The sequence below is a fragment of the Cetorhinus maximus genome, chromosome 35, assembly GCF_964194155.1.
Source record: "Cetorhinus maximus chromosome 35, sCetMax3.hap1.1, whole genome shotgun sequence".
Lineage (NCBI taxonomy): Eukaryota > Metazoa > Chordata > Chondrichthyes > Lamniformes > Cetorhinidae > Cetorhinus > Cetorhinus maximus.
In genome coordinates this window covers 8,675,872-8,701,805 of record NC_135913.1, presented here as the reverse complement: position 1 = coordinate 8,701,805, position 25,934 = coordinate 8,675,872, and the positions used below count along the sequence as shown (strand labels likewise).

At 42.4% G+C, this 25,934-nt stretch overlaps 1 protein-coding gene and 1 non-coding gene across 2 annotated transcripts in view; one reads left to right on the top strand and one right to left on the bottom strand.

Annotated features, from left to right (window-relative positions):
• LOC144672033 (NACHT, LRR and PYD domains-containing protein 3-like) overlaps positions 1–25,934 on the bottom strand; it is a 1,181,600-nt gene that overhangs the window by 176,999 nt on the left and 978,667 nt on the right. The window lies entirely within an intron of this gene.
• On the top strand, positions 22,531–22,602 carry trnag-ccc (transfer RNA glycine (anticodon CCC)). The gene has a single exon. It is a non-coding gene; the product is annotated as a tRNA-Gly (tRNA).

Genomic DNA, 25,934 nt, shown 5'->3' with positions numbered 1-25,934 from the left:
AATAGATGAAAAAGTAGGAATAGAATGCCGTCAGGGAAACAATATAGCGCCATGGAACTCGACTGGGTAAAAGCGGACTCCATTACGAGGTTCATAGCGGAGCAACAGCCAAAGTTAATCATTAAAATGCAGAAGGAGGGCTGGAACCCACAGGGAACCCCTGGAGAACAAAAACAGTGGTGGTTAGAGCAAATAAAATTATAAGGAAAAGAAAGGGATGATGGCTATTATCACACTGTAACTACAGTTGTGCTGAAGGGTTAATACTAAACTCCAGTCGATTAGTGAGAGAGAAACAAAGTCAGATCCAGGACAGATCAGAACAGTGGCAGCAGCAGCCTGCAGTGACACTGATCAAGAGTGGGAAAGCTCCGAAGGAGAAACCTATGAAGGAGCTGAGGCAGTTCCGTTCTCTTATGAACCAACCACTCCACTGTGCCCATTGAATCCCATGGCCCCCATGGCAATAACCATTAGGAAAGGTAAAGTCAGAAAAGGCGAATTGAAACCCGAAGGGAGAAAGGGGCCTGAGGAATAGGAGGAGGGTAAATAGATTGAGAGGGTTACGGAGAAAGTTAAGCACGTACCATTCAGCCCGGGGGAGAAACAGGTTTTGCTTAAAGAACTGCTGAGACTTAAAACTCGGCATATGCAACCCAGATTTTTGGACCAAAGTGCGGGAAATGCAAGATTTTCATGCAATGCATCCCCTTGATAATCACATACTGGGGAAGGCACAATGCCTCGGGGATATCGGGAGAAGGTTACCCCTGCAGTTTAGAAGTGGAGGCTAGGCGAAACATGGGGACGTCCCAGATAGGGTGAAGGCACCAACCCTGCACAGGGAGTTTGAAAGGGCAGTCAAGAAAGCATTGGGGGAGGGTGAAATGAATTGGGGGTGTATAATGTCCCGTGCGGGATGACAAGATTTTCCTGAAAGTGTGGAAGGATGATTGGGAAACCAAAGGTCCGCTACTCAATTTTCTGTAATTAAAAAAAATGAATTTATCTAAGTTACAACAGCTGCTTGGGCTAGAGAGAGAAAGGAAAAGAGAAAAGGGGCGTACGCTTAGGGGAGTTAATACAGCGGGGGAAATGTGAGCTTTCGTCAGTTTGATTATCCCTATAGGTGCAGCCTTCAAGATCCCTTTATTTACCCCACTGTTATTTGAAGTTTAATTTAGATTATGACAGTTAAGTTAAGGATACAGAAATATAAATACATACTTCTAAATGTATGTTTGTTTCTGTGCAAGGAAGCATTTGTATGTGATCTTTAATGTGTTTTCTTCCGTAAATTGTTATTTGTGTGTGCAGTTCAGCACTTTAGGGCTGAATGCTCCTTTTTAGATTAAAGGAAAAGTATACCAAAACATTCGAAAGTTTTGAGTGTAATGTTTGAGTTAAGATTTATGGCAAAAAGGGTCGCAAATTGAAGGTATCATGAAGCTAGACAGGGTTAGATTAAACAACCTTTGTACCACCCCCTTTGCAGACTCGCATCACCAGCTTCCAAGCTGATTGGCATTGATACATAGGAGTTACATTTACTCATACGAGTTAGTATTCTAAAATTCTGACAGGAAAAATTACCTGAAGATCAAGGGATTCAAGGAAAAGACATAAAAACAAGGCCTAGGTGGTTGCAATGGATAAGAGATGAATGAAGAGATGAATTAAATATGAAAGCAACTCTGCATCCCAACAGCACTGTTATTTGAAGTTGGGACAAGGATTGAGGTGATAAATGCAATGTAGTTTAGAAGATTACTTTTGAATCACTAGGATGCTATATAAGATAAAGAATGTGTCGATAAACTTACAGGAATTATAACTTGGATACAAATCAATATACATAAGAAAGAGGTCGTTTTAATTTTGATAGCGTAAATTAAAGTTCGTACAAAGTTTAAACTTTGACTTTCGATTCGTGATAATTTCTCAAAAGGGAATTTTTATTTTAAAAGGTTTGACAACAATTGACATCAATTCAAATGCTGCAAGCTTCTATATTTTAACTCTGTTCCCAAAATATGAAGCTAAGCTCAAGACCTTGATAAACTTTGGCAGAAATCCAATTTTTGGCCGAGTTAACGAATCTGGGATAATTCTAAAAGAAACGGGTCAGACACAATTTAATGGGTTACCTTTGAGACAATAAAATGTTTGAGAAGAAGATGAAGAAGGAAAACATGTCAATACATGATTTTTGTTTTAAGAACTGTTATGAGAATGCTTTATTGGACTGTAAACTCTCTCCAGACAACCTGAACAAGATAAGATGGTAGCTGTTGCATTTTTAAAATGTTATGAGGAAAGTAAGAGATAGAGTAAGGGAAAGAGGACATATTGTACAAACTGTTTAAAGGGAAGCGAACTTGATAATCTGGCCATCGATTGACACTTTGGAAACGCACAGGGGGAGTTAGCAAGGATCTAGAGACAGAGACCCCGTTGACACGGAATAGTTAATACGTTAAAGAGCAAGGAAACATTATACACGATCAAGGCAATAGAGAAACTGAAATCAAGAGAATCTTATGAATATCATGGTCAGGAAAATAAAAAATAGAGGTTAAAAAAGTGGAATCTGTAGTTCAGGAATTGAAATTAATGAGAAATAATACTTAACAACAATTTACCACAAGATGCATATAGATAAAGGGAAAGCTGGAAAAAGGCCAAATAGATGTATTACTGATTGTATTAATGTGCCTGCGAGCTACAAAGAGTAAGACCACAGGTTTAACAATATGATGACAGACAGTTAAGCAGCTCCCAGAGTGTACTGCCACTGGAAGTGAAGATACTGAGCCACTGAAAGATAGGATAAGAAGGTGCATTGTAGAGTTGTTTAAGGAATTGAGGTCTGACATGAGACAGCAGCAGGAAAGAGTAAACTGGAGGGCGTGGGGGTGCCTACCCAGGTTGACTCAGATCAGGGAACTCATTTCGGAGGAAGAGTGATTAAATAAATGTATAAGTTTAAGTATAAACTGAAATTCCACATTCCCTACCAGCCACAGAACTCGGGGATGGTGGAAAGGATGATCTGAACTTAAAAATAAACATCAATCACAAAAGCAATTCAAGAGACAGGATTACTGTATTCCCTTATTTCCCCCTAACACTGTCCACAGAACTGAAGCTCCTCAGGTCTGTTGAAGTTCTTGATAAATGATTCACGGAACTTTCTTCTTTTTCTTTTCTATGCCTCTATTTATCGTTATTATGCCTTTTTAACAGCTTTCCAATCTTGACCTGCCGCCTTTACTGATTTGTTTAGTTTCATACCGGGACCCTCCAGCTGTTTTACATTTTTACCGTGGAGTTAGTGCAGCCTATCATGATTTTTTTCTTCCAGGCTGAAGCACCACATTTATCCAGATTAAATTTGGCCTGACATGTCTTTGCACCTTTCACCTCTCAGTCTGATTCCTCGTGACGATTGTTTCCTTCTCCACGCGATTTTTGTGCTGCTGCACTTGTAATAAATGTTTAGATCCTTGGACGGTGAGGAGGAGGAAATTAAAGAGGCAAGTGTTGTACCTTCTGCGATTGTTCGGGCCTCTGTTTGAGGAAGATGTGGACAGACCTCAGACCATCCCGCTGGGGGATGAAGGTAATTGGATGTCCATGGTGAAGAGGAGGCGTTTGGGGCCAGTGAACTAGAAATTATTGACATGATGTAGGGCGTCAGAACAATCGCGGATGTAGGTGAGAAGAGACTGTGCACGGGGGTCGGAAACGGAGTCAAGATAGCCAGAAATGAGTTCCAAGGTGCAGGGACAGGCTTACACCATCGGTCTGCCGGGACAGTCCTGTTTGTGGATTTTGGGTAGGAGGAGGAGGGTAGACCGAGGTTGTGAGATTATGAGGTTGGAACGTGTGGAGGGAAGGTCTCCAGAGGAGATGAGGTCACTGACAGTCCTGGAAATAATGTTCTGATGTTTAGTGGTGGGGCAACGGTCCTGGGGGAGGCCGTGGAAAGTTTCTGCGAGGTCACGCTCAGCTTCTGCGACGTAGAGGTCAATGCGCCAGACAACAACAGCACCACCCTTGTCAGCAGGTTTGATAACAAAGTCAGGGATAGACCGGAGAGAACTGAGTTTGGCAAGTTCAGAAAAAAAGTCAGGTTAGAGCGTGTGAGAGGAGCAGAGAAATTGCAGCAAGAAAACGGCAACTGTGTTTAGAGTAACTGCGAACGTTGCCAGCTGTGTGAAGTCCATTCCCTGGTAATTCACCTTTGTTGTTTTAAAAATTATCGATAATGTACCAAGGTTTTGCATTGAAACACAAGAGTAATACCTCATCCTATTGGACAGCGTGTGAGTGGATTGAGTGCACACGAACACCGTTGCTTCCATTTATTTTGGTGTTTTAGTCTCTGACTGCCAGGAACATTGTAATTGCCAGTCGGCTCCAGAGGGGCCTTCGTGGCCAACGCAAAAGGGGGAATCATAGTAACCCAAAAATGGAGAACCGAAGGAAACCCCTCAGTTTACTCTTGCTTTTCTTCCAATTTTATATTGTTGTGCTTTGCATACGTTGCACATTCATTACTTCGGCAAGCCTGCAAACTACTATTTTCCGCACCAAAAAATTAGCAATCCAGTATATTGTATGCAAATATGTGGATTCATGCTACGGCTTCAGAGCTCGTGCACCAACACTTTGAGGAGGTAACGAGTAGGTTAGACAAAGGAGAGCCAATGGATGTTATCTACTTGGACTTCCAGAAGGCCTTTGACAACGTGCCGCACAGGAGGCTGCTCAGTAAGATAAGACCCCATGGTGTTAGAGGCAAGGTACTAGCATGGATAGAAGATTGGCTGTCTGGCAGTAGGCAGCGAGTGGGGATAAGTGGAAGTCCTTCTCAGGACGGTGGCCGGTGACTAGTGGAGTTCCGCAAGGCTCAGTGTTGGGACCACAACTTTTCACTTTATACATTAATGATCTAGATTAAGGAACTGAGGGCAACCTGGCTAAGTTTGCAGATGATACAAAGATAGGAAGAGGGACAGGTAGTATTGAGGAGGCGGGGAAGCTGCAGAAGGATTTGGACAAGTTAGGAGAATGGGCAAAGAAATGGCAGATGGAATACAACGTGGGCAAGTGTAAGGTCATGCATGTTGGTAGGAAGAATAGAGGCATAGACTATTTTCTAAATGGGGAGAGAATTCAGAAATCTGGAGTGCAAAGGGGCTTGGGAGTCCTAGTCCAGGATTCTCTTAAGGTTAACTTGCAGGTTGAGTCGGTAGTTAGGAAGGCATATGCAATGTTGGCATTTATTTCGAGAGGACCAGAATATAAAAGCAAGTATGTGCTGCTGAGGCTTTTTAAGGCTTTGGTCAGACCACATTTAGAATATTGTGAGCAATTTTGGGCACCGTATCTCAGGAAGGATGGGCTGGCCCTGGAGTTGGTCCAGAGGAGGTTCAGGAGAATGATCCCAGGAATGAAATGCTTAACATATGAGGAACGTTAGAGGACTCTGGGTCTATACTCGATGAAGTTTAGAAGGATGAGGGGGGATCTCATTGAAACTTACAGAATACTGAAAGACCTGGATAGGGTGGATGTGGGGAAGATGTTTCCATTAGTAGGAGAGACTAGGAATCGAGGGCACAGCCTCAGAGTAAAGGGAAGACCTTTTAGAACAGAGATGAGGAGAAACTTCTTTAGCCAGAGAGTGGTGAATCTATGGAATTCATTACCACAGAAGGCTGTGGAGGCCAGGTTTTTGAGTGTATTTAAGACCGATATAGATAAGTTTTTGATTGGTAATGGGATCAAAGGTTACGGTGAGCAGGCGGGAGAATGGGGTTGAGAAACTTATCAGCCATGATGGAATGGCGGAGCAGACTCGATGTGCCGAATGGCCTAAATTATGCTCCTATGTCTTATGGTCTTATGGTCTTATGGTCACTTACATTTATGCACTAACCCTGAGTAAATTTAGAGAAGAGTAAAACAACGGGCTTAAATACCCCTTTATTCTAATTAATAATTGATTTGAACGGCAATGTAAAAATGAACCTCAACAAGAGCGGAAATTCTGGCATTACAACTCAGTCCCCTTTCAAATGTCATTCCACGCTGCCACCTTGCAATCGTTGCAATCCGGCATATTCTGTAAAAATGTGACCATTGTGAGGAACCCGTTTTTTGCCAAATTGGAAAGCATTGAATTTTGGGCTATCATCCTCCTCAGTTGTTCTTTTTTCAACAACTCTGCAAGTTTAATTCCGACCTGTAATTATGCCGTTTTGTTTTCAAGGAACCACAGATCAACCGGCAGCTAGATGTCCAGAAGGGACACGTGGTGAAGGAAGCGCTCCTGTGTTTAGCAGAGTTAAAGAAGAACGACGATTGCCAGGAGAGAGACACTTGCTGATTCATTGGAAACACCTGGCCTGGAAGAAGTATGAACAATTTATTCTTTTTGAACTCAGAGTCAGTCTCTGTGTGTGTTGTGCCTTGAAAGCAGGCTGCAAAGGGAGTCTGTCTCCCTCCCCCTAACTCGCCGCAGAATTACCTGCAGTGCAGAATGAGTTAATCTTCAACCTGAAAATTCTCATCAGAATAACTCATCTATCTATTTTTTGAAAGTCTACAAAGTTGTGACAGACGAGAGTTATCAAAGACAGTGTTTCATCAAAGACAAGTCTGAAAGGACATCTATTGTGATCAGAATTCTGTTAGATCAACAGTGTCGAGAACTTTTCGAACTTTATCCTTTAAAACAAAACTCTCCCATTCGCGAGCCCCTGCGGAGATCATGTTTGTTTAGTGTTTGTGTGTGGGTGCACGGGTGTTGGGATATCTGTTTTTTTTTAAACAGGGCAGGGGAAAACATTAAACTTCCAAAGTACACATTGTATGTTAACCAGTTTTGCAACTTTTTTCTCAAAAAAATAGTTTATATTACAATAAAGCGATTATTTTGTCTTGTTGAAAGAAGCCTGGTTAAAGATTGTTTATACTTGGGCGTAGCAGTATCAAAGTTAAATAGCTGACCATTTGGTGGAGTTAATAAACATTCAAAGTATTCTAGCGACCTGTAGCGAAGTGGTGCTAGATTTAACTCCACACACTTCCCATCACGGTCGTAACACCATGGTAAATTTTCCATTCTCGTCCTGTACAACGCTGTCGGTTAGCAACCCATTAACACAACATCTTTCTGAAATGCCTTTCCTCCATTGACCAGGTCAGTGAGACTACACTCGCAGGCCTCATTCTTACAAATGCATTTATTGACAAAGCATGGACACGAAAACCTGTGATGGATGTTATACTGCTTAGGAGAGATAGAGCAGGTAGAGCAAGATAAAAGGTCAGGGATAGGTGAAAGCTAAGAAGAGGTTGATAAAAAAGATTTAGGAGAAGGCATTGGCTTCTCAGCGACCCAGGTTATTTGTCGCCTACGAACAACTCAACAATGAAGTACATGTGCACCTTTTTAGAAAGACCTCTCGAAGCAGCAAATGTTTTTTGGCCGAGCCAGCAGCTAACGGCATTAAAAGGAATTTCTCACAAATAGGCTTTGCTGAAAGAGGCAGCATTTGCATGAAGTTCTTGGGAAGCGAGTTAATAATCCGTGTAGAGGGCTGTTGATAGCTTGAATGGGATCAGTTTAAGAAAGGCTAGTGTGAATGGTTGCACTGGCGGCTGCCAGTTGTCACGATTAAATTTGCCTGCAACATTGCAGCGAATGACAGACATGGGCACAGTTCACAGCGATGTCACTGCTCGTCTGCAAGGGTCCCGCTGTAAAGTTGCGACCGTTTAATCGCGTGTTACCGACATATTTGTGGCACAGAGGTGTTAAAAGGGTATACTTGTCACATCAGAAGGCAGATATTTTCAAGGTGGAAGAAAGCTGTACTGTTAGAGGAGCAAGTACCGCTATCCGGATTTGTTTTGCTGTATAACGGCGAACATATATGCGTTGTGACGCAAAGCCAAAAGCGTGCTTCAATACAGCATTCTCCAATACTAGTATGGAACCCGCGATTTTGATGTTATTAATAACAAACTCTAAGCACCTGAGGTAAACAGCGGTTGTTTCCACGCTTCCCGAGTGTCATCAATTGCTGTTCAAATTCAGACCAGCAGCAGAGGGGGGAATGCAGCATTTTGCCTTGCTGACTGGCCGTGCACTAACTGGCATGTTGGAAATATCGCGTTTGGTAGTTAATATCGTGAAGTGATAATGATTACCCTTGACACCAAGGCAGCGTTTGAACGTGTGTGGTATCAAGGAATACTGGCAAAACTGAAATCCATGGGGATAAGGGGAAAACTCTCCGCTGCTTTGGAGTCATACCTAGCATGAAGGAAAATGGTTGTGGTTGTTGTAGGTCAGTCATCACTGCACCCGGACATCACTGCAGGAGTTCCTTAGGGTAGTGTCCTCGAAACAGCCATCTATCAGCTGCTTCACCAATGATCTTCTTTTCCATATATGGTCAGAAATGTGGATGTTTATTGATGATCGTACAACGTTCAGCACGATTCGCAGCTCCTCAGGTACTGAAGCATTTCATGTCCAACTGCAGTAAGACCTGGACAATATTCTGATTTGGGATCACAAGTAGCAAGAATCTTGCCACATAAGTGCCAGGCAATGACGATCTGCAGTAAGATAGAATCAACCATCACCGCTTGATGTGGAATAGCACCACAATCACTGAATACGCCATTATCAACACCCTAGAGGTTGCCATTGACCAGAAACTGAACTGGACTAGCCATATAAATACTGTCGCTACGAGGGCAGATCAGAGGCTAGGAATCCTGCGGGTTTTTCCGACGGGAAACTCACGACCTGGCTCCCCAAAGCCTGTCCACCATTTACAAAGCACAAGTAAGGAGTGTGATGGAATACTCTCCACTTGTCTGGATGAGAGCAGTTCCCAAATCACTCAAGAATTTTGAAACCGCCCAGGACAAAGCAGCCCGCTTGAGTGATTCCACATTCAAAACATTCACTCCCTCCACCACTAACTAACAGTAGCAACAGTATGTATCATTTATAAGGTGCCCTGCAGGGATTCACCAAGGATCCTTTAGTCGCACTTTCCAAGCCCACGACTGCTACTATATAGAAGGGCAAGGGGAGCAGGGGGATGGGAACACCGCCACCTGGAAGCTCCCTCCAAGCCACGCACCATCCTGACTTGCAAATAAACCGCCGACCCTTCACTGTCGCAGGAACTCCCCCCTACATCACCATGGGCACACACACACCACATGAACTCCAGCGGTTAAATAAGGCAGGTCACCACCAACATTTCAAGGGAAACTAGGGATGGGCAATAAATGCTGGCGAAACCAGCGAAGTCAACATCCCGTGAACGATTTAAAGATATCGCAAATTCAAAGTTTCAGGTTAGCAGCGAGCTGGAAGGAAACATTTTTCCCCAAAGCTGTCTGATTGCTCCGATCTTCACGAAGCTGCTCAGTAGCATCAGCGTCCTCCGCTTTCTCAATGTTGCAAATATTGTGCCGCAAGGTTCAACATTTTTCGCCATCAATATCTCAAGCAAACGTCAAACTGAAAAAAATTCTCGCCATGAAATATTCCGCCATCTCTCTTCTTTATTTCTTTCATGGGAAGTGGGCGTGTCTCGCATGAGCAGCGTAAGTTACTGATCCAGAATGGCCTTGACAAGGATCGCTAAATATATACAAGTGAAAGCAATTCAAACATTGAAGGAAAAATAACCATGAAATGTTGCCGTATCGCAAGTTTGTTGCAATTCAACCTTTTGAACTTAATTGCGAATGAGAATTAAGGCGGTTACTAAATACAAACTCATGACTGGGGCTTCAGCGCGAAATGACCAATTGCCCGTTGAATTTAAATTTGGTATTTTAATTCGTCGGAGTTCCAAGGACAGATAACTTAAAAATATTTCCGCCTGGCTCTCAATCAACGACTTTGGGCGTTTAGAGCAAGTTGGGAAACTAGTAAATGACAGGACAATTCACAGGCCAACTGCCCTTGTGAAGTATGTATTCACCTCGGTAACAGTCATACAGCAGTGACAATTCACGGTCGGGGGTGCTCACTAATTTTTTGTCTTGCGTTTATCCTCTGCTCGGTGTCTTCCTAAAGAGACGATGTGAGATAGATTGGAATTGGAAAACATTATGCAGGAAAGCATTGGCTTCTCAGCCACGTAAATAATGAGCCCCATAAATATGCCTCAACACTGAAGTACACGTTGCGCGGTTAGGTATATGGCTCCGTTCTGGGATTGTTTGAAAGCAATTAACAACACATTAGGTGTCTGTTGTGTAGCTTCATAAATAACGTATATAGAAGCAACAAATGTGTTTTGGCCCATCCAGCAGCTGAATGTTGAGAAATGCGCTCATGAATAGGCTTTGCTGAAAGGGGGCGGATTTGCATGAATTGTTTGGAAGCGAGTTTTTAATCCGTGAAGCGGACTGTTGATGTCTTAAAATCACTTTAAGATAGGCTAGCGTGATTTGTTGCACTAGCGATTGCAAGTTGGCTCGTGTGAACAACAGGCATGGGCACAGTTGACAGTGATGTCCCTGCTCGTTTGCAAGTGTTTGGCTGTAGAGTAGAACATGTTTGATCACATGTTACCGACAGATTGTTGCACAGAATTGTTTAAATAAGCCAGGATTTGTCAGAACAAAAGGCGCAAATTTTCCAAGAAGCACGAAAGAAGTGAAAAGTGCAATCCGACTGGAGTAATTGTCCCCGGTTGAAACAGTCTTGCAGCGTGTCAGTAACTACTTCGGGACTGTAACTTAACATCGCAGTCAACATGAGGTTTACGAAGGAGAAGCTTTACTGACCAGTATGGCGGTCAATCCTGCGAGTTGTGCGTCATATGCACCATGTTCTAAACACATGAACTAACCATTCATAGCCTTCAAATTTCCGCAGTGAGATCAAGTGACATTCAAATTCAGTCTATCTGTGAGTGGACAATCCAACTTTCTTCCTCACTGTCTGATCGCGCACCAGCTGGGACATTAGAAATCTCATTTTTGCAAACTCAAAGCTTCAGGTCACCAGCGGGCTGGAAGGACTAATTTATTCCAAGAGCTGTCTGAAGATTCCGACCTTCACAAAGCTGCGCAGCAAAAGCTGCTTTCCTCTTTTATCTCTCAGTGTTAAAACCATTCTGCCGAATGCAAACCTCAAGGAGCAAAATGTCGCCTCATCGATAACCTGATATATTGTGCAATCTGTTGCATTCAGGCTATCAACAACACCCTACACGAAACAATAACTCACTTCCCAAAAAACAAACTCTGCCTCATTCTGCAAAGCCTATTCATAAGCAAAGTTTTGAATATGCAGTATGCTGCTGTCTAGGCCAGAAATCACTTGTTGCTTCAATATGTCTTCTAGAAATGCTACTCAACTGACTGTCATAGATTCATACTCGTTAAGAGCACAGGGGAAGGCCACTTGGCCCATCGTGTCAACAAAGATCTGACTACAGTAACCGCATTTTCCAGCGCTTGGCCTATAGCCCTGGAGGCTATGGCAACGCAATTGAATATCTAAATGCTTCTTAAATGTTGCGAGAATTTCTGACACAGCCACCCTATCCGGCAGTGAGTTCCAGACTTCCACCACCCTCTGGGTGAAAGTCTTCTCTTCAACTCGCCTCTTAGACTTCGACTTCTTACCTAACAGCTATGTTCCCGAGCAAATGACCCTCTACTAATGGGAAAAGTGCCTTCCTTTCCATCATAATCTTATGCACCTCTATCAGGTCCTTCATTCCTGCAAAGAAAGCAACTCCAGCCTATTCAATCTTTCCTCTTAAGTCAGTCTCTCCATCCCAAGTAGCATCCTGGTGGATCTCCTCTGCACTCTCTCCAGTGGAATCACATCCTTCCCATAATGTGGTGACCGGAACTGCACACAGTACTCCAGTTGTGGCCTAAACATTGTTTTAAACAGTTCCAGCATAATCTCCCTGCTCGGCTAATAAAGGAAAGCATCCAAAATGTCTCCTTAACCACCTTGGCTACCTGCCCTGCTACCCTCAGGCATCTGTGGATATGCACACCAAGGTTCCTCTGATCTTCACTGCTTTCTGAGCACGACCATTCATAGTGTTAAACCTTGCCATATTAGCCCTCCGCTAGTGCATTACCTCACCTTATTTCCATGGGTGAATTCAATTTGCTACTGCTCTGCCCACCTGACCAGTTCATTGATATCGTCCTGCAGTTTTCGGCTGCTCTCCTCACTATTTACCACCCTACCACCCTAACCTCTTAATGTTTTGCAAATTAGCTTGAAGTACGGGCGGGGGGTAAGGGGGTGGGGGTGGGGGTGGGGGGGGGGGGGGGGGGGTGGTGGGGGGGGGGGGGTGGGGGGCGGGTACCAAAATACCAAACCGCACAGTGAGTACTTAATTGCAGAATTACTTGGAAACGACATGTACTCTGCATGGCTGCCATGCCAATGATCTCTCGCAAAACTTATTCTCCTTCAAATCCCTCTCAGGCAAACGCTTTATGAAGATTTCCAGCAGAGGTTAAGCTCAAATTAAAAATTCAACAAACGCTCTGTAAATTCGCATCTCTTTAGTTGTCAACAGATGCTGTCTGAACTGTCCAGTATTCCCAGCATTTCTTCTTAAATTTTATTTTAGTTAACGTTGTGACTTACCACTTACATTTCCATGGGTGTATTTCAGTGGAGTAGCACATTTTCACTCAGGGATACAAGTGCCTCCTTATAAAATAGTTTTGTCAATATCTGCCATTGATTCTAAGAGGATTTGACATTCTTACCAGCGTATGATGCGCAATATTTTGCATTTGTATCTCACTATTTTTATTCACCCTCAAGTAATTATGAAAGTATATTGCTATTAACATACTTGCAAGTTTCTTTTCATACTACCTTTTGTAGCTCTTGTTAGATGTTATCTCATCTTTTGTTCTTCCTTGTTTCTTTCCTATTCAGTGGAAGATCTGGTCCTTTCTAAATTTTGTTCTATTTCACCTTAGTTTATGTCTCTCTTAGGTCTATAGCGTCCTCCTTATCAAACAGCTTTTGCAGCATCTTCCATTAATTCCAAAATGATCTGGCATTCTTTAAGGGTCCCCAGTGCAGGATAACGCCCCACCTTTCACACCCAATCCAAAACAGGAATGCCCCACTTGGCGCTGAAAAAAGTGTGAAGTAGAGATAGCTGGAGCAATCCTGGGCCTATTCAAACAGACGCGAGCCTATCATTGCTGCATCCACCCCCTGCTGCACTCGCCTTTTGTCGTGATCGCATTTCCAGAATGAAACGACTTTTAGTAAATCTCCTGATCTATCTAAAATTCATTTTCATAATTTGATGGTGAAAATGGACACTGTTGAGGACTGAAAACAAGCGGACTGCTATCTTATTCCTGTAATACACTCCTGCCATTATCCTGTCCCATTGTTTGTAATATGACTTGATATTAGACACATGGCTTGACCGGCAGCAATTGTGAATCTATATGTTTTCGACCCTCTTCAAATTACCCTCACGATCCATTTTGTTGAGTTGAGTAAAGATTATCATTGACCATCTCACTCATGATTTCAGCTCAATGCACTGACTGACCTTCAGTGAATTTGCTCATTGTACACGTGATCTGGAGTGCACTTGGGTTGTACAATACGATGAGTCTGATGGTTAAGCAAATGATGAGCAAGACATGAACGGTGCGCAATGGGGGTTCGCAGGAAAATAATACAGTGAGCTTGGGTGCAGGGAGGGGCGTGTGCGAGGAGCCGAACGCAGGCTGGGAGACTGTAGAAGTCAATAAGCAGGATCAGGAGAAATGAATGAAGGGGAGGAGAGGTCACTCAGCGGCAAAAATAGGAAATGACCAACTGGAAAACTATTATATTAATAATCGAGAACAAAGTTATTGCCAGTTAAAACTACATTGACATAATGTTTCAGAAATCATCTATCTTATTACAGAATGCATCACTTCTTTAACAACGTTGAGAAACCGATTTATGTTCCCATATGGAGTACTTCCATTACGGCACATACTACAGTGAAATTGACAAAAAGAAACATTATTTTACTAAATGTTGATCGCTTTCAGTTGCGTATTTACCTCGACATTATATAGGGAATAGTGTGTGCCTCCTGTCCCTTATTAATTAAACCAGAATATGATGACCCAGTTATAATAATTTATTGTAGTACAAGCAGAGTCATCAGCAGCTACATAACGTTCTCCCCGGCTATACAAAGTTTTCCAGTTTTGTCAGTGTGTTCGAAATTTAGATGGATAATAGAGAATTTAGCGTGAGCGATACCCAGTTCATTCGAATCTAAGTCATGATTTATATTTAATAAGTTGGAAGCTTACGAATACATTTAAATACACCACTGAAGCTAAAAAAATGTATTGAAAGAGCTTCAGATGAAAACAGATGTGCCCGCAAGTGTAAATATAGGTACTGCCCAACTGACAGATCTTCAGCGTTCACAGCACAACTGAAGAAAATATTAATATAAGTTTTTAAACGAGTAGATTTCTGGAGGCGGGAGAATATTCAAAAGCGGATATCTGTGAGGGTGGATTGCGAGAGAGTAAGAGTTTCATGATGGAAATGCTGAAGAGAGTTGTAAGGGTAATGGCAAATAAACAAACAATATATCCAAATGAGGTTGTGGATGGCTGCATAGCAACTGACTGAATGTAAACTGAACGAATAAAGAAAAAAAGGTTATCAAAACTACCAAAAACTGCAAAAACTAGCAGGAAACGACATGGAAGCAGATGTAATAACATTTAAATCAACCTAACGAAGTCCGAATAAATCATTCGGATTTACGTGCCGAAAAAAAGAAACCCGGCGGAATCAATATTACCTTTGCAGGTTCATGCTTAAGGAATACTTTGACTTATTACACACAATAGCTGGGAGGGGATTGATTATGTATGTTATGCAGGGGGAAGGGGTAAATGCTGGAGATTTTTAATGAAGACTTTGCCGACTGACTTATTTACATACCTACATTTGTGTTTCACACAATTGTTAACGTTACAAGAAATGAACTTTCTTGCTTTCAAAGGGATGTTGTCACACTTTCCCACAACAAATGACATCGTTTATGCACTATCCCTATCCCTTTGTGTATTCTCATTGGAATTTCTGCAGCATAATATCTCGCCGAAATAAATGCAATCTCCAAACCTTTAATGGCACAGTGCAGATTACTTCTCAATTCACCCTGCGTAAAGCCCCGTAACACGGAACAGTGACGTTTGCAGCAAAATACTGGGCTACGGATCAAAACGTTGCATTACAAAGCTCTGCCGCATGATGGAGCCATGCCTCATAGATGGGAGAACCTTTCTCCCCGCTTACTGTAAGGACTTCATCCTATTCTCTTAGTTCCTTCGCCTCTGTCGCATCTGTCCTGATGATACCACTTTCAAAAACAGTTCCTCTGACATGTCCTCCTTCTTCCTTAACCGATGTTTTCCACCCACGGTGGTTGACAGGGACCTCAACCGTCTCCGGCCCATCTGCCGGTCATCCACCCTCACACCTTCCTCTCCCTCCCAGAACAATGATAGGGTCCCCCTTGTCCTCACTTATCACCCCAGCAGCCTCCGCATTCAAAGGATCATCCCCCGCCATTTCCGCCAACTCCAGCATTATGCCACCACGAAACATATCTTCCCTTCACACCCCTGGAGGCATTCCGCAGGGATCATTCCCTCCGTGACACCCTGGTCCACACCTCCATCACCCCCTACACATCAACCCCCTCCCACGGCACTTTCCCATGCAACCGCAGAAGGTGCAACACCTACCTCTTTACTTCCCCTCTCCTCACTGTCCAAGGGCCCAAACACTCCTTTCAAGTGAAGCAGCATTTCACTTGCACTTTACTTAATTGAGTCTACGGCATTCGCTGCTCCCAATGCGGTTTCCTCTACATTGGAGAGACCAAACGCGGACTGGGTGATGGCTTTGCAGAACACCTTTGGTCTGTCCGCAAGCATGACCCAGACCTCCCTGTCGCTTGCCATTTCAACACTCCACCCTGCTCTCATTCCCACATGTCTCTCCTTGGCCTGCTGCAATGTTCCAGTGAAGCTCAACGCAAACTGGAGGAACAGCACCTCATCTTCTGAATAGGCACTTTACAGCCTTCCGGACTGAATATTGAGCTCAACTATTTTAGATCATGAACTCTCTCCTCCATCCCCACTCCCTTTCCGATACCCACCCTTTTTTTCCAATAATTTGTATAGATTTTTCTTTTCCCACTTATTTCCATTAGTTTTAAATGTATTTCCATCCATTGTTTTATCTCTACCTTATAGCCTATTTCGATCACTTCCCTTCACCCCACCCCACCCCCACTAGGACTATCTGTTCCTTGCTTGTCCTGCTTTCTACCCTTAATTAGCACATTCCTTAGATAATATCACCACCTTCAACACCTCTTTGTTCTTTTGTCTGTGACACCTTTTTGTTATCTCCACCTATCACTGGCCCTCTATCCAGCTCTACTTGTTCCACCTCCCCGCGCCCCCCCCCACCCCTCCCCCTTAAACCAGCTTATATTTCAGCACTTTTGTATTTTTACTTAGTCTTGTTGAAGAGTCATGCGGACTCGAAACGTTAACTGTGTACCTCTCCTCGGATGCTGCCAGACCTGCTGAATTTTTCCAGGTATTTTTATTTTTGGCTTGGGAGTTCCTGAGTTCAATTCTCAGTGGTGCCTCTAATCGTTTGATTCAATGCATGTTTAAACTGAACCAACAAATGTCAAAACTAGCATTGAAAATTATGTGTTAATATAAAGAAGACGGATAGGATCTTATTTACCCTTCGATGTTTCGAAGCCTGGGATAGATACCTGGGTAACAACAGTTATCACATCAGGTGCCACTGGTAAGGAAAGAGCAGTTTGTGCCAGTTAGAAGATTTGTGAAATGAAGCTAAAGATAGGCTGCCCATTTGCCTGCCCCTGAGGGAAATGCGCTGTGGAGGGTGAGTTAAGAAGGAAATGTGCACAAAGAAGGGTGTGATGCCTCTTGCCAGACAGTGGAGGGAGCTATGGAGCTTGAACGACCCCGCTTAGCTCATTTGTTAAAGCATCAAATTGTTAATCTAAGGGTCCAGTGTTCCAGTCCACGTCTGATCACTGCTAGTAGATCAAGGTGTTCACTTCCCATGAAACGGCAAAAAAGCGAACATTTCTGCTGAATTTTTCAAGGACAGAGAAAGAGGTCAAGTCGATTCTTCTATTTGCATAAAACATCATCGTCTGGAAATTGTGATGGGCTCGGAATTTTTTAAAAACATCCTTCTAGATTTCCAGCTACCCGAAATGTGAAAAAGTGTAAAAAATTGTTTCTTGACTTTTCACTTGGTTTGAGATCAGTGTCAAAAACATATGAAAATTCAACCCTATTCTTACCGCCGGGAAACAATTCTCATTATTTAATCTAGCAATTCATTTTAACTGGATAAAAACCTCGATCAGCTCACGCTTCATTCTTCTTTACTCAAGGGAGGAGAAAAAGGAAGGACCCCAGAAAAGAATAATATGCAGGGTACCTAGGGGAATGCTGGACAGTGACAGTGATGAATTGTCCCTTCAAGTGTCAGCACAGATCCTTCGGGCCAAATGACATCCTTCTGTGTTGTAACCATTTTATTATTCTGTGAGTCTGGAACTTGTATTCCGAAAATACCAACAAAGCTTTGGAGTACGACTGGTGAATCTGCACTCCTTCCACACCAAGGTCTGTACAATCTTATTTGTTCCTCTGGATCGTGCCTGTAAGAACATAAGAAATAGCAGCAGTAGCATCATGTACTCATCGTGATGGCTTCTCAAACTTCTTGGCTGATCTTCCGCAATTATACTTACCTGGACTGTCCCATTATGCCAATGATTCCCAAAGAACCCCTGGTGATATCGATTTCTGTCTTGAAATTCCTCAGACGTCCCGTGTTTGGAATTCAGATAATGCCAAACCGTTTGTATGAAGAGATTTTTCCTCACCTCGCGGATAATGGCTGACGCCTTCTCCTGAGACTCTGGCAAATAGTGCTAGAATCACGAGCCTTAGGAGAAATATTTCCAACATCTACACTGTCAAGACCCATAAAACGATATACCCTTCAATCAAATCACCTCTGATTCTTCGAAATTTGGGACGAACCTATTTGCCCCATGCAGCTAGTACTGATTGTGTCAGGAGTCCAGCGCTCTTTCAAAGTAAAGTTCACCATTCCCACTTTGATGCAGCCCAAAAACAAATCTACAATGGCGTGTGCAGCAGATTAGTGGGATACAATTCAAAACTCCTCATTAGAAGCCTCCGATGCAAGCTGGCTCCCTGCGTTACTTATTTAAAACGCCTGTTCAGTAAATAGCAATTGCTGAAATCCAACTCCTCTAATGCTTCTATTCATGCATAACTTTAAATCAGATCGAATAAGTCCAGAAGGAGCCTTGGTTATTACTTGGGGATATGCCTAAGGAGCATTTTGATTTATTGCCGGCAATAGCTGAGGGCAATGGGAGGGATTGACTGATTTATGTTACTGCACGTTATGCAGGAAAGAGTTGGGAAGGATAAGTGCCGGAACTTTTTAATGAAGACCTTGGGCTGACAGATCTATTTACACCCCCACACTTTGTGATTCACCCGATTTAGTTATTCTGAATGAGCTTTCTAGTTTTCAATGGAATGTTATCACACTTTCCCAGAGCAAAGAGCATATGAACACGTTTACCCATTCGCGAAATCAATGTGTTCCTTTGTAGCTTCCCTTTCCAAGTTCCGCAACTTCAATTCTCGCTGAAATGAATGCAACATTCTGAAGGTTGTGAGGTCTCTTTCCCATGGCTGCTCTGGGAACGCTGGTGGCCAGGCCTTCGAAAGCCCAGTTTGCAGAACATAAAACATTCACCCTGAGGTGCAGGGCTCCAGGACCTGTTTACAAACTGCATTTTGGTTCATGATGTCCACTCCCAATGAAAATACATAAAAAACCGAGCAATATCCGCTGCATTATTCAAGGAGAGCAGAAGATATGGAGGCATTTCATTGATATGCAAAGAAAAAGAAAACAATCATCTCGAAATCGTGGTAGCTTCGATCATTTTAAGAATTGTTTCTAGATTTATATCTACCCTAAGTGTGAAAAATGCTTCCTGATATTTTCTCTTGCTTTGACTGGACTATATCGCCAAGGATCAGTGACATTAAAATGTTAAAATTCAACCCCATTCTACCGCCGGGGAGACAGTTTCTGTGTATTGAACCTAATAATTAACTTTACCCCGGTATAAACCTCAATCAAATCACCCCTCATTCTTTTGCACTCAAGAAACAATAAAAGAAAGAAGCTCTGAAATGAAAACAAAAATGTGTAGAATCCAGGGAGAAGCTCAGGGATTGACACAAGGAGAATTTCTCGTTCAGAGAACCAGCAGAGACTGGAAGGCCAAATAGCTCCTTTCAGTATTCTAGCCATTCTATGATTACACCACTCTCCGATTATCAAACCTGAACTCTTACGCTAACCTACCAAACTCCGGAATCCCACTGGTGAATCAGCGATGCTTCCACTCCAAGGTCAATATAATCCTTGTGTTTCCTCTGAGTGGTGTCTTTGAGAACAGGAGAAATATGAACAGGTGTGGCATGAATTCCACGGGTCCTTAAAGATTCAAGAGCTTCCTCGCATAAGCTGCTCGCATAACCTGCTCTTCCTGAAAATTCTCAATTCGAACATTGATTGTCTGTGAGGACAGGAGTCAGAACTTTTTCATGGCACAAAAACCAAAGAGTGTTATAATGGGAATAAAACATAAAGGTTTGTAAAAGGCACTAGTTCAGCCTTAGCTGGTGCATCCCGTCTAGTTCTGGGCGGTGCACTTTAGGGAGTTTGTGAAGATGTGAAGGATGTTGGAAAAAGTGAAGACAATATTCAGGAGAATGGTTCCTGGGATCCACCGGTCAAAATTACTTTGTTTTACCCTTTCCAACTCGATATAAATTTGCCCAGTCTGTTTTCTTATATTCCTAAATTTCTGCCCGTATGCACGAACACATGCACTCAAAAGAGCCTCTTTTACTACATCATAATTCACCGACATTTCTTCTGACAGCAAAGCATAACCTCATGTGCTCTACCCACCAACCTGCATGGCAACAACAATGTCCAGTTTTCCTGTGGCCAGTTCACCTGTTCGGCTATCTTCTCAAATGAAATAAAGAATGCTTCAACAGATTTTTCCTCAAACTTTAGAAGAGGTTGTATAAATTTAAACTTCTTCCCATTGGGTTTTAATTTAAAAGTTTTTTCATCATCAGCACTTTCCACAGAATCTGAGGTCTCCTTTTTTAACTACCAGCCTCTCAAGCCGATTTTCCCTGGGTCCTTCCTTTATTGTGTCTCCCATTGTCAATGTTTCCCTCTGGAGATCAATTTTTCGGATTTCCATTTCTTTTTGAAATGATCTCTCTTTTCCCCTTTATTTCTCTGCTCCCTCTAGTAACAGTTCATTCATTTCCAATTATTTTCATTTTCTTTTGCTCCAGTTCAACTTTCCTCAGTCCCTTTGATTGTTTCAAATTCAAGCCTCTTTATTTTTAGCTGAAGTTTCAGTACTTCCAGCTGTTACTTCTAGTGTCAGATATCACTTCGAATTTTATATTCTGTGCTGTACCTCCAATCATATCTGCCTTCTTACCTCCTGCAGGTAACCCCAATTGTAATTTATCTGCCAATTCCAATGACTTAACTTTATTTACCTATTGTAAACCAGCCAAAGTCATAACTTCAACTCTCAAACAAGTCTCAACAACTGCCAAAGCCATATTGCAGTCCCACCACTACAAAATTCCTCACCCCAACTCCTGAATGCAAAATGCTTCTTGTACTCGTAACATTAACATTCACCAACTTTAAAAATATCAAGGAACTTCAAATATATCCCACAAAGAGCATCCAGCTATCTTATCGCACAGCTGATGATGAATGCTGAGTTGTTTAATGTCAAATGAGAAATTTGAAACAACTGCCACAGCTTGTTCTGCAATTTGTACAAATTTTGAGATGCGTGACCTGAATTCAGTTGTAATAAGACCACCACGTATTATAGGTCTTTATGAAGCTTGATTAAACATTTATTAACAGAGGAGATGATTTTAAATGCATGCATAGATCTAAAAATTATACTATGATAACTTCTAAACCCCCTACTCAATCTACCTCCCAGTTACACTTTCATTAAGGCAACAGTAAGACAGATAGATTTTTAAATACCAAGGCAAAGGAACGTGGTACTTTGAACACGTCGACTTCCAAGTGAGTTTTCTTAGTTTCCGTCCTTTGAAGGCAGCAGCTGGAAGCGTAGGTGCTGAATGCTTTTTCACACACTTGTAAGATCGTGAAAATGCCTTCCCTTACACACAGCCCTTGTTCCTTCTTTATACATATCTTCCTCTTTAAATTCAAATACCCATTGCTTCACTATGTTTTGGGCTTTATCTCTCTGATAATTAAACATTTCTCATGGCACTAAGTTTTACAAGTAATGATTGGGAAAAAATAATCACTGTTTCTAAATTTCACCTCGATATATGACTCATTTCACCACCACCACCCCCACCCCCACCCCGCTTTGTAAACAACCTGACATGTTTATTTCGAAATGGAAATGTCCCCTTGACACTTATGTTTCTAAACTTCCCCATGTTTATCTAATTTGCATTTCAAACCTAACCTCTCTTCTCAGATCAAAGCACCCAGGCTAGCTGCCTCTAATTCAATTAAATCACACACGCACACACACACACACACACACACATACGCACAAACACACACACACACACACACACACAGACACATACACACACACACACATACACACACAGACATAAGTAGACACATAGACACATTCCACTATTTATGTATTTTACAATAAATTCAATTGACATTAGGAGATTTATTATATCTTCTTGATATTGGGCACAATACTACAGCTGAGGTCCAAACAGTGTTTTACACAGGTGCATCATAATTTCCTTACTTTTGAGCGTTTTGCCCCTGGAATGTACGCCATGTGAAAAGGTGCTATACCATGGAACATGAATCAGTGAACAGAGAGGTCCATACAGAATGGCCTTCTTCTGCTCCCTAATATGGATTTGATTCTTGGGCTGTCAGAATAAAAGTTACAGAATGGGACATGTGTTATTCACCAGTGAGTGGGGAAGTAAAATAATTAGTCCTGAATCTTGTGAAGTACAATTCCAATTATGATTTAACTCGACTTAATGTCTGATGTGAACTTCAGGAAAGTCCATCTAAATCTCATCCAATATTATAGGTATCAGCTACTCTCTTTCTGGATGCTGTGTGGATTACAAATTTGTTGCCAATGGTTGAAAAAAACCGGAAAACAATTGGGAAAGGTTCAGCACCAAAATGCAGATTAATACTCTGTGACCAAGATGTCGTCAGTAATGGTGGTGTAGTGGTGAGCATGGCTGCTTCCCAAGCAGTTGACCCGGGTTCAATTCCCGGCCGTCGCAATGTTTCATCTTTAAACCAGTCAATGGGAAGCTGCAGTTGCTGGGTGTTATAGAATTATACAGGCCAAAAACTGGCCATTCCTGCTTTTCCAGCCATTAAGCACCTGTTTATTCAAATCCCATTTTCCAGCACTTAACCCGTACAACTACCCCTGTATGCTGTTGCGTTTCCAAGTGCTCAGCTCAATATAGGTTTACTTTCAAATGACTGCCTGTAATGGCCATGTTGAAATGATTGTAAAATTCATTGTTTTTTTGAAGCACCTGGTGATCTATGTGTAAAAGTTGAATCTGATTGCACTATTTGTGATGGCGATTTAGATTCTTTTTTTTGTAATGTTCTTTGAGGTATTTTATGAATAAAGTATATTTTTCAAAAAAAATAATCTATTCTCACCGAGGGGCAGAGAAAGGAATAGACCTCTCGGGCTATACGGCTCACAATCAATGCATGCATTGAATACTAAGTGTATTATAATTGTATTGAAACACCTCAGAGTACGTTCCATTTTAATATTTTACTCACGTTTGATCCTTTTTGTTAATAACTATGATTTTCCGTGAACTGCAGTGCGAAATCGGAAAGGAACAGCGTTAATGTTTGGAGCCGAATGTGACTCTACTTCGGAACCAGGGACAGTTAGAAATGTGACAGGTTGTATGCTGTTGACTGAAGTGGGGAGGAGGTGGTGGAGCAGAATAGACCTGGTTTCGATTGAATTCAGAAAGCTGTGAATGAAAGCGACTTTACACCGTTTAGCTAAATATTTCTCGTGATGATTATGTTAAATAGAAAATAAAATAAAATTTTCTTCAGGTGAAGCAGTTGGTTCCGGCAACTTTGTAAATTGTCGAGTTAAAGGTCAGCCAATGGCGGCCTGTAGTTTCCCGAGTTGCATTTCATGGCTAGAGTTTGGTTTAAACCTGCCTGGTTCTCGCCAATTCCTGCTCGGGTTGACCTCTGACAGACGTTAAAAAGGCGGGTGTGCAGCAGACTGGGTATTAACAGTTCCTGTGTTACAGATTGTGCTGACAACTCTTCACAAAATGTATCTTGATAACTGAAATATCATTGCACTGCCTGACTGCCTGTAATGGCCATGTTGAAATGATTGTAAAATTCATTGTTTTTTTGAAGCACCTGGTGATCTATGTGTAAAAGTTGAATCTGATTGCACTATTTGTGATGGCGATTTAGATTTTTTTTTGTAATGTTCTTTGAGGTATTTTATGAATAAAGTATATTTTTCAAAAAAAATAATCTATTCTCACCGAGGGGCTGAGAAAGGAATAGACCTCTCAGGCTATACGGCTCACAATCAATGCATGCATTGAATACTAAGTGTATTATAATTGTATTGAAACACCTCAGAGTGCAACATGATGTATGTTGATAACTCCAATACCATTGCATTGCCTCATTGTCTGTAATGACCATATTGAAATGAGTGTAATGTTCATTGATTGTATTGAAGCACCTCCTGCTCCATGTGTAAAAGGTGAATGTGACTGTACTTTTTGTGATGCCGATTTAGAGATTTTTTGAAATGTTTTTCAGATATTTTTAGAATCAAGTATATTTTTCAATTAAAGAAAAAAACTCTTCAGAAAATGACCAGGACCAAGCAGACAAATCGTCCGGAGGAAAACTCTGCGCAAACAGTTGGCTCCCAAAGCTCCCAGGTCGGGAGAGCACGCCAGCCACAGGCCGAGTGAAGAAGCCTCATTGCTACAGAGCCGGCACTGTGGCTCTGAGCGGGATCCGCCTCTAGCAGAAATCCACCGAGCTGCTCATCCAGAAACTGCCCTTCCAGCGCCTGTTGCGGGAGATCGCTTAGGAGTTCAATGCAGACCTGCGCTTCCAGAGCTCGGCCTTCATGGACCTGCAGGAGGTCAGCGAGACTGACCTGGGGTGGGGCTCATTGAGGACATCAGCCTGTGCATCCAAGCGAGTCACCATCATGCCCAAACACACCCAGCTGGCCCGCCGCAACCGCGGGGAGCGAGTCTAAACCCCGGCTTCAACACCAAGTGTAACAACGGCTCTTTTCAGAGCCATCAAATTGACAATGGGCAGAGCTGTGACCAGTCACTGCTGAGACCAGCATTTCCCCACCCCCTAACTGGACTTTACAACTGAGTGATTTTAATAACACCCAGTGCTTTGCTGGGCCATTTCAGGGGGCAGTTCAGAGCCCTGTGTCTGGAGTCACATGTTGACCAATCCATGGTAAGGATGATAGATCTGTAACCAGTGATCTGTGTCTGATTCCGGTAATGCAGCTGATCTTTAATTAATGGAGTGTGAGTCTGATATCTGACCTAGAATTCAGAAACAGCATCTCCGGCACCTGCCAGACCCCAGATCACAGGTTTTCTTAGATTAATGTATAATGTTGCTGATTTATATAGAATTGTTGTTTTGAAACATTATTTTTTATTAGGGGATATATGTGAGCAGAGGGTGTAAGGAAACAAATGCGGGTAAATGGAATTAAGCGACTGGGGTTTGCATGAACTGATATTGGCCCAGTCCGTGAATGGGTCTGAAGTGGGTTTACTGGATAAACTAAGCCTAACCCGCGGGTGTTCCCAGCATACAATGTGGTTTATTTTGCTGTCGCTTTCAAATTTTACCCGGCGGGATAACTCCACATTCACAACATTCCCTCAACTGAAACCTCTTAATTCACCCTTTCCACAAGTGACAAATGAGACACGAACCCGTATTCACAGACACTCCTGAGGGATTTCAGGCAGAGCCGAACCCTGGGCCGAGCTGTCAAACTGTCCCTAAACAAAAACAGAATTACCTGGAAAATCTCGGCAGGTCTGGCAGCATCAGTGGAGAAGAAAAGAGTCGACGTTTCGAGTCTACATGAACCTTCAACAGAACTGAGTATAGTTAGGAGAGGGGTGAAATATAAGCTGGTTTAAGGTGGGGGGCGGGGAGAGAAGTTGAAGATGGGGTGGTTGTAGGGAAAAGAAAACAGTGATAGGAGCAGATAATCAAAAGATGTCACAGACAGAAGGATCAAAGAGGTGTTGAAGGTGGTGATATTATCGAAGAAAATGTGCTAATTAAGAATGAATGGCAGGACACTCAAGGTACAGCTCTAGTGGGGGTGGGGTGGAAAGACTGACAAGGTATTAGTTGTAGATTTAAAAATAATGGAAATAGGTGGGAAAAGAAAAATCTATATAAATTATTGAAAAAAACAAAAGTTAGGGGGAAGAAACGGGGTGGGGATGGAGGGAGGTAGTTTAAGATCTAAAGTTGTTGAATTCAATATTCAGCCCGGAAGGCTGTAAAGTTTCTAGTCGGAAGGTGA